Source organism: Quercus robur, chromosome 1, assembly GCF_932294415.1.
Source record: "Quercus robur chromosome 1, dhQueRobu3.1, whole genome shotgun sequence".
NCBI lineage: Eukaryota > Viridiplantae > Streptophyta > Magnoliopsida > Fagales > Fagaceae > Quercus > Quercus robur.
Window position 1 is genome coordinate 43,976,611 of NC_065534.1, and position 14,057 is coordinate 43,990,667.

Here is a 14,057-nt window from a genome sequence, read left to right on the forward strand (position 1 = left end):
CCAGGTTTAAGAAAATTCAAAAGCTTTCAACCGTAAAATCCAGTAACATATCGATGTAAATGACTACCCATTTCTGAAATGGGGTGGTTTTATCTATAAAATATTGCTTAGGTGGCAAACATTTTAAGCAGTTTAGTCTCCACAAGACTTTTAAACATATGCCTAAGATTGGAAGAAGCGGAAATAGACCATAATGTGAAACACTAATTCAGTGCAGGTAACCAAGTATTCAGTGATGAGATAAGTACACCAAATTTACCTCAAACAAGGATAATGCAAGCATTGTAGTCTATTGATTCTTGAAGCAACCGAAGAATGAATTTTTTTTTTTTTTTTGCACAATCTAACCACTTTAGAGTTATCACTAGTGATGTAAGTTTGACAAACTAACACTTATCCTAAAAGCATAAACTAAGAGGAAAGTCTAATTAATTAACTCTCCTTCAGTGGGATGCAATACATGGAGGTGCGGTTTGAACTCCTAACCACTTGTTATGATACTATGAAAAATTATTACGTATTGCATAAGCCTAAACTTACATGAAATTGTGCATTTAATCATTAATGGCACCAATGAGAAGATATCCAACTGCTATATTGGAAATTAAATACAGTGGAAGAGACCTTTGATTATGCTGATAGCAAGCTGAAATGCCTTACTATGACATACGCTACCAAAAGACCCAAAAAAAAAAAAAAAAAAAAAAAATCTAACTTTTTAAAAGGATGAAGCATCTTGATGGCACAACTGTGGGCACTAGGAAGTGCATCAGATCTCTCTTGATAAATAAGAGACAAGATGTACATGGTAGTTCCTCAACATACAAGTAAGAAGCTATTTTGATGATGGGATTAAATAGTATAGAAAAGAACAACTTAAATTGGGTCCTCATATTTAACCAAAAAAAAAAAACTCATATAGTGAATTATTTGAAAGATATTCCACATATGAGATAATTGGACAATTTCTAAGTTGTACTAGTATATACCATAAATAAATTTTTAGAGGTATATACAATGGTAACAAGCAAAAGGTGCACTTCTTTTTTTGTGAATAGTGCACAGAGTTCTATAGAGTACTAGTATGGTTCATGACTTTTTTTATACTTCATTTTATGCTTTACACTTTACCCAAAATAGTTAAGTGTGTGCACTAGAACATATGGTACTGCTATGGACTGTGATTAGGGGTGGCAAAATCAACCCGAACCCATCTACTTAAATGAGATTCAAACCCACATAATTATTAATTGGGTTAAATGGGTATTAACCCAATGAAACTCAATTAATATTAATGTTTATTGGGTTTTGACTGGGGTACTCAATTAGACCCAATTATAATCCAAGTATCATTTTTACAAATCACCCAACTCTAAAATACCCCAAAACCACTAAAAATGATCAAAATAACCCATATACTTAAAAAATGACCAAAATACCCCCTAAATAACAATGAACAAGAATGAAATAGCTTTAAACTCTCATTATTGACCATTGACCAAAAGGTTTTATAATTTATAGTTGACACAAATTAAAAAAGAAATATTTTGTATCTGTAGCCCAAAAGGCAGGACCCCTGAAGTAGAGTAAATATGAATTTTGTATATTATATATACACATGTTTAGATGCATTATTTAGAAAAACAAATATACACATATATTGTATTATTTTTGGACAATATTGTATCATTTTCAAAGTGGAAGACCCTGGTAAAGAACTAAAGTCTGACTAACCTATACGGTATACTTGTGTGAACATACTAGTTAGGTAAAATGTGCACACTTCAAACAGTTGTTCTTCAATCGAACTCACCTTCTAGTATGTAATCTGTAGTACATTTTAAAGGCTAAATTCACGTGTATCCACATATATTTAGCTTTTGTCGCCATTGTATTACTATTACCTAACATGTCATATTAGCATTTTGAAGAATAGTCATAACATGAATATTTTTTTTTTTTTTTTTTTTTTACAAATGTATATAACATTATACACATTTATTTAAAGTATGATATAAATTTTACCTTACTAATACAAGATAAACTTATATAATTACTCCATTCTAACATTAACATTATTGAGTAAATATTATTTTTAAAAAGTATGCTATGTTGTTCCATTGTTATGGTAAAAAGAAGTATAAGTTTATAACCATAGCATTCAGTGTTTTAAAAACTTAGATAATTTGATGGAAAAAAAAATTGAAGAGCAGGGTCGTACTAGTACTCGATACCCCAAATTAAAAGCGTTGTCTGAACAAGGTTTCATCATGTTGGCTAGATTGTGCAAAGAAAGAACATTGATTTCAGGAGTATTTCGGCCAATTTTTAGGTTTAGCGGGTATTTTGGTTAATTTTTAGGTTTTGGGGATATTTCAGCTATTTTTTAGGTTTTGGGGTATTTTGGTCATTTTTTAGATTTTGGGGCTATTTCGGTCTTTTTTTTAGGTTTATGGCATATTTTGGTAACTTTTAGGTGTCAGGAGTATTTTGATAAGTTTTTAGGTTTCGGGGGAATATTGGTCATTTTTTAGATTTCAGGAGTATTTCGGTCATTTTTTAGGTGTCAGGGGTATTTTTTTGGTCATTTTTAGTTTTCAGTAGTATTTCGATTAATTTTTAGGTTTAGTGGGTATTTTGGTCAATTTTTATGCTTCGAGGGTATTTTGGTCCTTTTATAGGTTTCAGGAGCATTTCAGTCTTTTTTTTTTTTTTAGGTTTAGGGGGTATTTTGGTAATTTTTAGTTTTGGGGGGGGGTATTTTGGTCATTTTTTAGGTTTCTGGGATATTTCGGTCATTTTCTAGGTTTTGGGGGTATTTCGGTCATTTTATAGATTTCGGGGGTATTTTGGTCATTTTCTAGGTTCGGGGTTATTTTGGTAATTTTTTAAGGTTTATGGGGCATTTTGGTAATTTTTAGGTTTCAAGAGTATTTTGATCAATTTTTAGGCTTCATGGGTATTTTAGTCATTTTTTAGGCTTCGAGGGTATTTTGGTCATTTTTAGATTTCAGTAGTATTTCGATTAATTTTTAGGTTTAGCGGGTATTTTGGTCAATTTTTACGTTTTGGGGTTATTTTGCTCATTTTTTAGGTTTAGGGGTATTTAGGTCACTGTTTTAGTTTCGAGGGTATTTAGGTCCTTTTCTAGGTTTTGGAGGTATTTTGGTCAATTTCTTTTTCTTTTCTTTTTTTCGGGGATATTTTGATCTTTTTTTAGATTTCGGGGTATTTTGGTCATCTTTAGTTTTTTTTTTTAGCATATTTGGTCTCTTATAAGTTTAGGGGGTATTTTGGTAAATTTAAAGGATTTTATGAGTACTTTGGTCATTTTCAAGTTTTAATGGCATTTTGGTAATTTTGATTATTGGGTAATTGGGTGGGTTGGGGTTTATCCATAATAATTGGGTTGGGTTGGGTTTGAGTTAGAAGTAATTTGTTAAATAAGTAATAAATGAGTAAATGAGTTTTTATATACCCAACCCAATTATGCCCACCCCAAACCCACCCGTTGGACACCCCTAAGTGGTGAAGATGAAACTGATGCAGCCTATGCCAACACAGAACTTGGGGAATGCGGAGGCTTGCTTCTTTGTTATTTACACTTAATAGATAAATGCAACATTGCCCCAAGCAAGGTCAAAAGTTTGACGTTGGTGCACTTTTAATTAATGCACACAAAGAAGATCTTTTAAAAAGTTAATTACAACCACCGTGCACCTTTGATGCGGTGGTCACTCCACAAGTATAAACGCTTGTGGGGTGCAAGGGCAAAGGTCGGGGTTCAACACTCCAGGAGGGAATTTCACACACATATACACTTAGATTAAGTTAGAGTAAAAATTCTATCTTGTATCAAGAAAAAAAAAAACAAAACAAAACAAAAAAAAAATTTAATTACAAATATCTTACATTTATTTCCTTTGTGTTCAAATTATTCTAGATTTTAATTCCGGTTTGTAGTAGAGGTTGAAACCTGGGGCTATTTTCTGATTTTCATATTCAAGTGACTAGCTATTGGAGCAACTTTGGTGATTCTGAATTCGAGCTTATGTCGTACATTGAAACATGCTCCGAATCTTCTTATGTATCACTTTGAAATTTAAAAAAATAAATAAATAAATAAAAAACATATAAATTGCTACAGTATCTCCCAATAGAAAAAAGAATGCAAAGGTTTGTCCTTTGTAATTAAACTTACATGTTAAATCTTAAGGTAAAATGATTTTACTAGCATCCGAGATGCGAAAAAAAAAAAAAAAAAAAAAAATCTATTTTACATCCTCAAATACCGAGCATTAGCAACCGGGATGCAAAAAAGTTATATTTCGCATCCTCAAAAACCTACTTTATCTATTTTACCATCTCATTTTACAACTTCTCCAACATCTCAATTTCTATTTTTACATTAAACTGATTAAAATAATATAAACCATACAAAAAGAAAGAAAAAAATTATATCTCTTCCATTTCTCTCCTACTCTGTCTTTATCTCTCCAGTCTGTCTCTATCTTCCAAGCAAACCAATCACAACCACCACTGCACCACCACACATGCCCAGCAAGGTAGCCACCACCACCATACACCCCAGCAAGGCAGCAACCAACACAACCCCACCAAGGCAGAAACCACTAACAAAGCAGAAGAAGAAGAAGAAGATAAAAAAAAAAAAAAAAAAAAACCAGCAAATACCAATCACCAAGCACAACAACCACCCAAACACCAAACCACCACCAATCCGATAACCCAAACACCAAAACCACTAATCCGGCCACCCAATCACCATACCAACACCGATTCGGCCACCTAAACACCAACCCATAGCCCATCCCACGCCCACCAAGATCCATCAAAACCTATAGCCCATTCAACCCTTAATCCCCACGCTGCCACCATTGCATCGCGCATGACCGCCAGAAACACACAAATCTCGTCTCCACCACAGCCCCATCTAAACCACAACCCACGTCTTCACCACAGCCCCACCTGACCCACAACCCATAACCAAGAAAAAAATACCTCCAAATCAAGAGAGAAAGATGAAAAAAGAATAGAGAAGAGAGAAGAGTTGGAGAAGAAAAGATAGGGATTAGAGACAGAGACTAAGAGTGATTGAAAAGGAAAAGAAGAAGAGAGAGAGAGTTAGAGATTGGGAAGAAAGAGAAGAGAGAGGAAAGAAAAAATAATATTTTATTTATCCATCCTCTACTACAGTAGGTTGTATATACCAATACTTACCGTAGTAGGTTGCAAAATCTTTTTAGGTTTCCATACTAGGATGGAGCTCATTTTTATGAGTTTAGTGTGTATAATAGCAATTGGGGGGTGTTTACACCCCCTAATGCTAATGCTCTTATCTATATTTTACCATCTTATTTTACAACTCACCTAACATTCCAGTTTTTATTTTTACATATAACTTATTAAAATAATATAAACTATCCCATCAAATAATAATATAAATATAATGTGAGTGAGACAAAGTGAGAAAGAGAGAGAAAAAAGATTGAAAAAAAAAATTTATTTTAGTTTACAAACTCATGAATAGTAAGTTCTAAATATAAGAACTTAATATTCACAGGTTGTAAAAAAATTTAGATATACATCCTCTCATATGGATCTCTTTTTTAGATTGTCAGTGGTATTTTAGCAACTCGGAGGTTTTACACCCCAATGCTAATGCTGTTACAAGCCCAAATCCATAAATGAGTAGGATCAGGACACTTAGGCGGCAAATCTCTTTACAGAGGAAAATGGGCCTTCTTAGCAAAAACTACATATCTGCATGCTAGGCCCAACACAGGAGCCGTAAAAACAGATGGCCACTCATAAATAAGAGTATGGTGCCCACAAACTCATGGCTCAATCCCATGATGGGTCCAATTTCAAAAGTAAGCTAATGGAGGATTGGTTTGGCAGGATGGACGATGTCTTCTAAAAGTGGCTGGATGTCTACTGCACCCTTTGATTATTGTGTCCACTAAGGGGCCCATACACATACACTAAGGGACAAAGCTCAATTCAGCCTAAGTGTGCCTGCGTTGTCCATTTTATTTCTTCTCAAACCCGTCATCAGTGCAAGTTGGCATCTATAAGGATTAATTGATCCCAAACACCATCTTCATTTCCAAGGAAGTCAATCCAACCTTTCCTCTTGCAGCTAAAATTGAATGCCACTTTCATTCTCCTAATTAGTCGCAGACCTACAGTTGCAGACCTACACGATGTGCAAAAAAAAATTAAAGATTTTTTTTTTTTATTAAATGAAAAATGAAAATAGTAAATAAGACTTATAATTATCATTCCCAAACTCTTCTTAAAATGATTTCTAACAAAGTATATTTGATACAACCTATTAGATTTTTCTAAATTAAGTTATCTATATTTGTTATTTGAAAGTTCTAAATTTTGCAAGTTTATTTATTTATTTTTATTTTTTTTTCCAAAGAAACATAATACATTTTGCACGTTTTTAGACCCCTTAAAATACAAGTTGATTAACCTAGTTATTAATTATTCAAGTCTAGGTTAACACTAGTAAATCATATCAAGTAAATAATGCGGAAAATAAAGAACACAACGATATGATAACCCAGAAAAACCAAACCGGTAAAAAACTTGGGGGGAATTTAACCTAGCTATTCTCAAGGTAAAACAGATTCACTATGAAAGAATTGAAATTTTACAATAGCGACTTAGACCACTAACATCCTATTGCTATCTCGAGTAGAAAACTTATTATCACGACCATGTGACAGCTCCGGGTCTACAGATTACTTTTTTCTTAGATTCATAGAAACCACAAGCACTCCCACTTGTGTTTTCTTTAAGCTCTTTATGCAGCAACTGAAGCGATCACCAAGCTCTCGACATCAATTTTGATCTTGATAACCCAAAGTATGTATGAAGGCAAACACCTCTAGATCTCACAAGAGATTCATACACACAACATATCAACAACCTTTAAAACGTGACTAGGTTTTTTCTTTTTATACTAGAAGCAAAACATAAAACCCTACACGTCATATTGGCTTGGGCTTGAGTTGGAAAATTCTGCAGAAAAACAATCTGCACGAGTTTCGATTGATCAAGTCTAATTTTCGATCGATCGAGCCTTGCAGATTTATACATTAAATTCTGCAGTACACTCGATTTCAACTTTACGCATTAACACACTTTGAGCAGCCTAAATCTAGACCAAATGTTTTGATCATGGTTTGCCAATATATACATAATGAAATTCTAATACATTAGTTCCTAATTTTTTAGAACCTAATAAACTCCCCATTTGGCCATCAGTGACAAAACAAATACCAAAACAAAAATGCTCAAAGTTACAAAACAGCCCAATTACACACAAATTGTCTTCCCTAAAAGCACTCAAAAGAACACATCACCGCATGTGTGGAAAGTAAGACATATAAAAAATAGTATGAAACACAATATAAAAACAAAAGTAAATTCTAACTCTCCCCCTAAGTTAGATACATCAAAAAGTTTTTATATTCTCCCCCTTTCAAAAACAATTTTATTTCTTCTTAAACAAAACATTTTAAAAAACCTTAGGATTCCCACGTTTCATCTATTTCTCCCCCTTTTTGTCACGTATCGACAAAGACAACTCAAACAAAGAGTAAACAGAAAACATACGCAACAAAAGTCAAGAGAAAATAGAGAATCAAGGTAACAAATGAATCCAACTCTATAGAGAATAGAAGCAACTCCCCCTATGAAGAGCAACAACTCCCTCTATGAACAACAAAGGTTAAAAAAACTTTTCTCCTCCTATAAAAATAGGAAAAACAAAACATGTTTTGGGAAAAATAGTTTTGGGGAAAATTTAGGAGGTGGGGAAAATAAAGACGCAAACCAAACTTAAAAACTAAGTTGAGGATACACAAAAAAAAATATTCTCTCTTTCAATAAATGCAAACTTGACACTATGTGGCCCATAAACATATGCATGCAATGTGTTTAAGAGAAAAAATTTGCACATTGATTATTCATCATATCTTTTAAGAAAAATATTTTCCGCAGTTTACACATAAAAATATATAGTAAAATGTAGAGAACTCAAAAATTAATCAATCAATTTTTAAATCAAGTTGAGTACCCAATTTAGCAAAGTGTATGCATGTTAGGTGTGAAAACAATGAGAGATATGACTGCAAAACTGCAAGATGCATACAAAAAACAGTGCAATGCATTTGAATCCTAAACATAAATGATGCATGAAATTTTTTTTGGTCAAATACTTAAAAACTGAAAATTTTTCAGTTTCGATCAATCAAGCATCAATCGAATACCAATCGAGTCAGACAGAAAGTCATGATTAAAAATCAAGGGATTTTCGATCAGTCGAAAAACACATTCGATCGATTGAAATTCTAGAAAACTGGATTTTTTTGAAAAATAGCAGAATTTTTACGCAGAAAACACTTAATCCAAAGAATTTCATGAATGAAAAGCATGAGAATGAGTTTAAATGTTTTTCAAAAACATGAGTTTTCAACCCAGAACTTCAAAACAAGGTTTTTAATCATCAAAAACACAATTTTTGCCAACCCTTAAACATATTTTGCATCAAACACCATAGAAAATATAATCTTGGATGGCCAAACTAGATTCACACACAATTCCATGTACAAAGCTTAGCAAAGAATAACTTGTGAAGTGTGTGCAAACTAGTAAAAGCATAAGATACATGTGAGATGATATATAGATAGTAATCAATCACAATTTCTACATTATTCATCACATAAATTTGAAAGTGACTATCACCTAAAGAGTTACATCATATAACTCTCACATCTCCTAGAAAACAAGCTTGCAATCATGTAAGTTTCTTGTTTTGTCTCATAATGTACACACCAATTTTATTTTATTTGGAAATTATTAGATTATAGCCCAATAATGTACATATCAATTTTATTATTTAAACCAAGGCTACACCTTATGCTCTTTTTATGCATGTGCTACACTTTCTCAAGCACAAAATCATATGATATGCATTAAGGTGTTCATAATTGACTAGTAAACAGTGGTGAGATGGTTATTTATGTCTTTCTCTTAGGATTTTTTAGTCCTTACAATCAAAAGCATGTGACTTCAAAATCAAAATCATGTGATCAAAAACTATAAACACTCCCACACAACATGCACTACAAAGCTAAAACTAGCAAGGTGCAGTAAAATAAGCTCATCCAAGCTAAACAAAGTACATACACATGTTATGCAAAGATAATAGGCCAACCTCAATTACATATTCATGATGTGTAATACAAAACACATAAAAATCTGTTTGGTTTAAAAAAAAATTTATGACTAAAACTAAAAGAACACATTATGCTTAATGAATAAAATGCAAAAAAAATGCATGATAGTGTTAAACTAAGCTATAGAAGGTACACAAATAAGAAATATCAATTTCTTAATTAGCCCACGAGTACATGTACAAACTAGTACATACTCACACAAAATCAGAAATAGCTTAGCACTTATATAACACATACTATTCAAGTTTCTCCACAATGTCAAGCATGTTCTAAATCAAGATAGAGTTATCATAATTCATGTAATCCTCAAGAAAAATAAAAGTAGACACAAAATAAAATATTTTTTTCTTTTTGAAATTTTTCAATGTTTTTGGATTTTTGAATAATCAAAACAACCTAAGAAAATAAAACAACCAAAAACTAAAAGAAAACATGTCCACAATTAATTGAAAGAATTAAATCAAGGGCAAGTAAACAACACTCACCTTAGAGAATCTTTTCTCTCTCATATAGCACGAGTCTTCGGCTTTGTAGGTGAAAATCCATGAGAAGCAGAGTATATTTGAGGGATTACACCAATCTTCTGAGAAAGACTGAAATCCTGTAAATTCCTTTAACAAGCCAACAAGCTTAAATTTTTCAAAAGAATATGAAACAATTTGTATGGACTTATGGTAGGAGAAATATCATCACATATCCTAGATTGAAATACAGAATTTTTAAATTTCAATTTATGACAATTAGGACGGATATGACCGAAGACACCACAAAAGTGACAAACAAAAACAAATTTAGGAACATCAGTATTCCTAACAACAAATTTAATCTCAGATTTCGGTTTTTTTCTCAACAAAGAACAATTTGATCTAATATGACCAACAACATTACAAAGGTGACAAGTAGGCACAAAAACATATTTATTATGCTCTCTACCAGTAGGTTTAGATATAGGTTTAGAAACTTCAGCGTCTACATCAGAACTTTTACCTTTATTTAACCTAGCAAAATAAGCCTTTTCTTTATTATTCCTCTTGAAAGGAGGGATATAAACTTTCTCAGTTTTAGGCTTAAGAGAAACAGAAACACTTCTGTTATTAACAACAGTCTTGGTACTAGTCAAATTTTCAATTTTAGCTTTAGATTCAACTAATTCTTGTTCCAAGCTTTTCATCTTCTCATCTTGAGAGGAAATTTGATTTCAAAAAAATTCATTCTTTTTATTAGATTCATCTAATCTAACAACCAATTCCTCTTTTTCAAGATTAGCCAATTTTAACTCTTCCTTGAATTTCTTAGCAATTTTCATAGATTTCAATAATTCCTTACGAAGAGTTTCACAGGCATCAATAAGATCAATAGAAACAACAGTGCCTTTTTTATTCAAATCATCACAATCAAAAACAGTAAGACACTTAAAATTATCCATGATAACAGGAATCAAGGATCAACTCTTAGATCAAAAGATCTAACACAAGAGCTACTCGCTCTGATACCACTTGTACGTTTTTAGACCCCTTAAAACATAAGTTTATTAACCTAGTTATTTAGCAAAGTGATTACTTAGATAAATTATTCAAGTCTAGGTTAGCACAAGTAAATCATATCAAGTAAATAATGCGGAAAATAAAGAATACAACGATATGATAACCCAGGAAAACCAAACTGGTAAAAAACTTAAGGAGGATTTAACCTATCTATCCTAAAGGTAAAACAGATCCACTATGAAAGAATTGAAGTTTTACAATAACGACTTAGACCATTAACATCCTATTGTTACCTCGAGTAGAAAACTTACTACCACGACCACGTGACAGCTCCGAGTCCATGGACTATTTCTTTCTTGGATTCACAGCAACCACAAGCATTCCCACTTGTGTTTTCTTTAAGCTCTTTATGTAGCAACTGAAGCAATCACCAAGCTCTCGACATCAATCTTGATCTTGATAACCCTAAGTATGTATGAAGGCAAACACCTCTAGATCTCACAAGAGATTCATACACACAGCATATCAACAACCTTTAAAACGTGGTTAGGGTTTTTCTTTTTATACTAGAAGCAAAACATAAAACCCTACACATCATATGGACTTGGGCTTGCGTTGAAAAATTCTGCAGAAAAACAATCTGCACAAGCTTCGATCGATTGAGTCTAATTTTCGATCAATCGAGCTTTACAGATTTACACATTAAATCCTGTAGTACACTCGATTCCAACTTTACACATAAACACACTTTAAGCAGCCTAAATCTAGATTGAATGTTTTGATCATGATTTGCCAACATATACATAATGAAGTTCTAATACATTAGTTCTTAATTCCTTAGAGCCTAACACATTTTACATTCAATTATTATATAAGGAGAGATAATTTGAAAATAATGTAATGTGTTGTTGCAATTTATTTCTAGCACTCCTTACAAATGGTTCATCTTCTATATGTCTTGAATGACCTAAAGAGGAAAAATATAAGTAAATCCATCACTTATATTAGGAAAAAAAAAGAAAAAAAAAAAAAAAAAAAAAAGAAGAAGAAGACTTTAATAACATAAGAAAAATGTAATTTTATCAAGAATCTACCAACATTACACTGAGAAGGTAACATAATTCATAATTGTCAATGTAGCAAGTTCTCTTTCTACACAAACCTCTCCTCCTAAAGCATTACCAAAGTGGACTGAAGTGAAATGAATTGAAGTGGACCGAAAGAATTGAAGTGGACTGAATTCACCAAAATGTTAAGCTAATATGACTCAACAGGAGTTTAGCAACACTAAATACTACATTCAGTTTTAAAATATTGTATATATTACCAATCCTAATAATAAAGCTTACACCGCAAAAACCAAGGGAAAGCCGATATGAATTTTCAAACATTTAAGAGATGTCTTTCTCACATGAAACAAAATCTCAAACTATTATATAAGGAAGCAGACCTGTGTTATGAAATGCGGGGGAGGGGAGAAAAAAAAAAGAGAGACAACCCTCCTTTTGGTCATCTAATAATGTGTTAGCCTCCCCTTCTTTATCTTTTCCCCTTATTGCAAAGATATCCTATCTTAGTGTCTAAGTACTAGACACAAAAGCATGCACACCTCATATGTCATTTTCTCCCTATCAAACCAATCTTTCCTTGAGAGAACTTTTCTTTTTCGTAAACTAAATCTGAGTTTTGCAGTTCTAAACATCTCCATTTAAGCCAGATCTGGATTTGTAGACTTGAATACCTTTCTGCATGTACTGCAGACCGAATTATGTATTCTAAAGACTTAAATGCGTTTCTACATGTATGCAGATTGGATTCCATATTCTGCAGACTTGTATCTCTTTTCTGAAGACCAGCATTTATATTTTACATACATGAATGTCTTTCTGCAAAACCAAATTTGGACCTCTGTCTTCTTGCAGACCAGATTCTTGGCTCTACTGGCGTGAATATTTGATACAGGAGAAACTAGAACGATTCAACAATAAAATTAAATGACACAAAAATAAAGGATCAGACCTAGGAATCATCACCTAGATTTGCTTCGATAGGGGTGAAGTCAGGAATTTTGGTTTGGGGAGGCCGAGTTACATATTCATAAATACATACATTTACACAACTACATATATTGATACATACATTTCATATAAACTTTAATGCATATACGCAAATTGTCTACTTTGCCACCAATATGTACAAAACGTTTTACCATTATTTAATTATAATTTTTTAAATCTTTTATTTTTGGAGTGTTATCAAAACCCGGCATTAAATATCCTCTATTTTTTTCATTCAACATTTTTAGTCTAAATCAAGCACTGACAAACAATTGGAAACTTAATAAGAATAGCAATAACAACAAAAGACTTGGTCCCAAATTGAAAAGGGAAATAAAAATTATATATTTACATCCAAAAGAAAATTTCTTTTTAAGTATTGTCACTTATATATCCTCACCAGATTTTTTTCATTTAACATTTTGTGACTAAATCAAGTATTGACAAACAATTTGAAAATTAACAACAATGAAAAACTTAATCCCAAATAAAATAAAATAAAATAACTCTACTAGGAAATTTATTTTATTAAAAACTTACTATTTCAACCAAAACTCTACTACAAACATTTTTTTTTTTTTTTTTTTTCGTTACAAGGCAGATAGTTTGTTATTCTTAACAATTATTTTTTAGAACCCAACGTTTAATTAGTTATTCAATACTTTTTTGCAGGGGCCAGCTTTTATTTTTTGGAGGGGCCAGCTATCAATTTTAAGGTCTAGTATCTAAAAAAATTGCAAAATAGATATACCTTATAAGTGTAGCCCTGCCTCTAGCTTGGAGTCAATATCAAGCGGAAAAAAACCACTAGGAATCAACACTTAAGCCTGGTTGGAGTTGGCACCAGACCAAAAACTAAAAGAAACTTTCATTCATCAAAATCATCTCCCTTTGATAGGAGTACATTGTTTGCTAAATAGATAATATGAAACCCTAATTCTAATTGTGTAGGAAACCCTACTTATTGAATGACAAAAACACCCTATACTTTAGATAAATATATTAATTAACCTAATTAAAGGACCTAAAATAAAAATACAATTGATGTCCAAAAAAACAAGATTATAAATAATTTTTTTCTTTTTCTTTCCGCATCAATATTTCTTATAGATTGAAGTCTGCTGAGCCAAATGTGTTAACCCCATTAGATCTCACTTTGAGCATTGAGGTAAATAATTTTCCACTAAACAGATTCAAAGAATCTTGTATGAAATTTATGTGGGTGCTTAACTGATAGATAC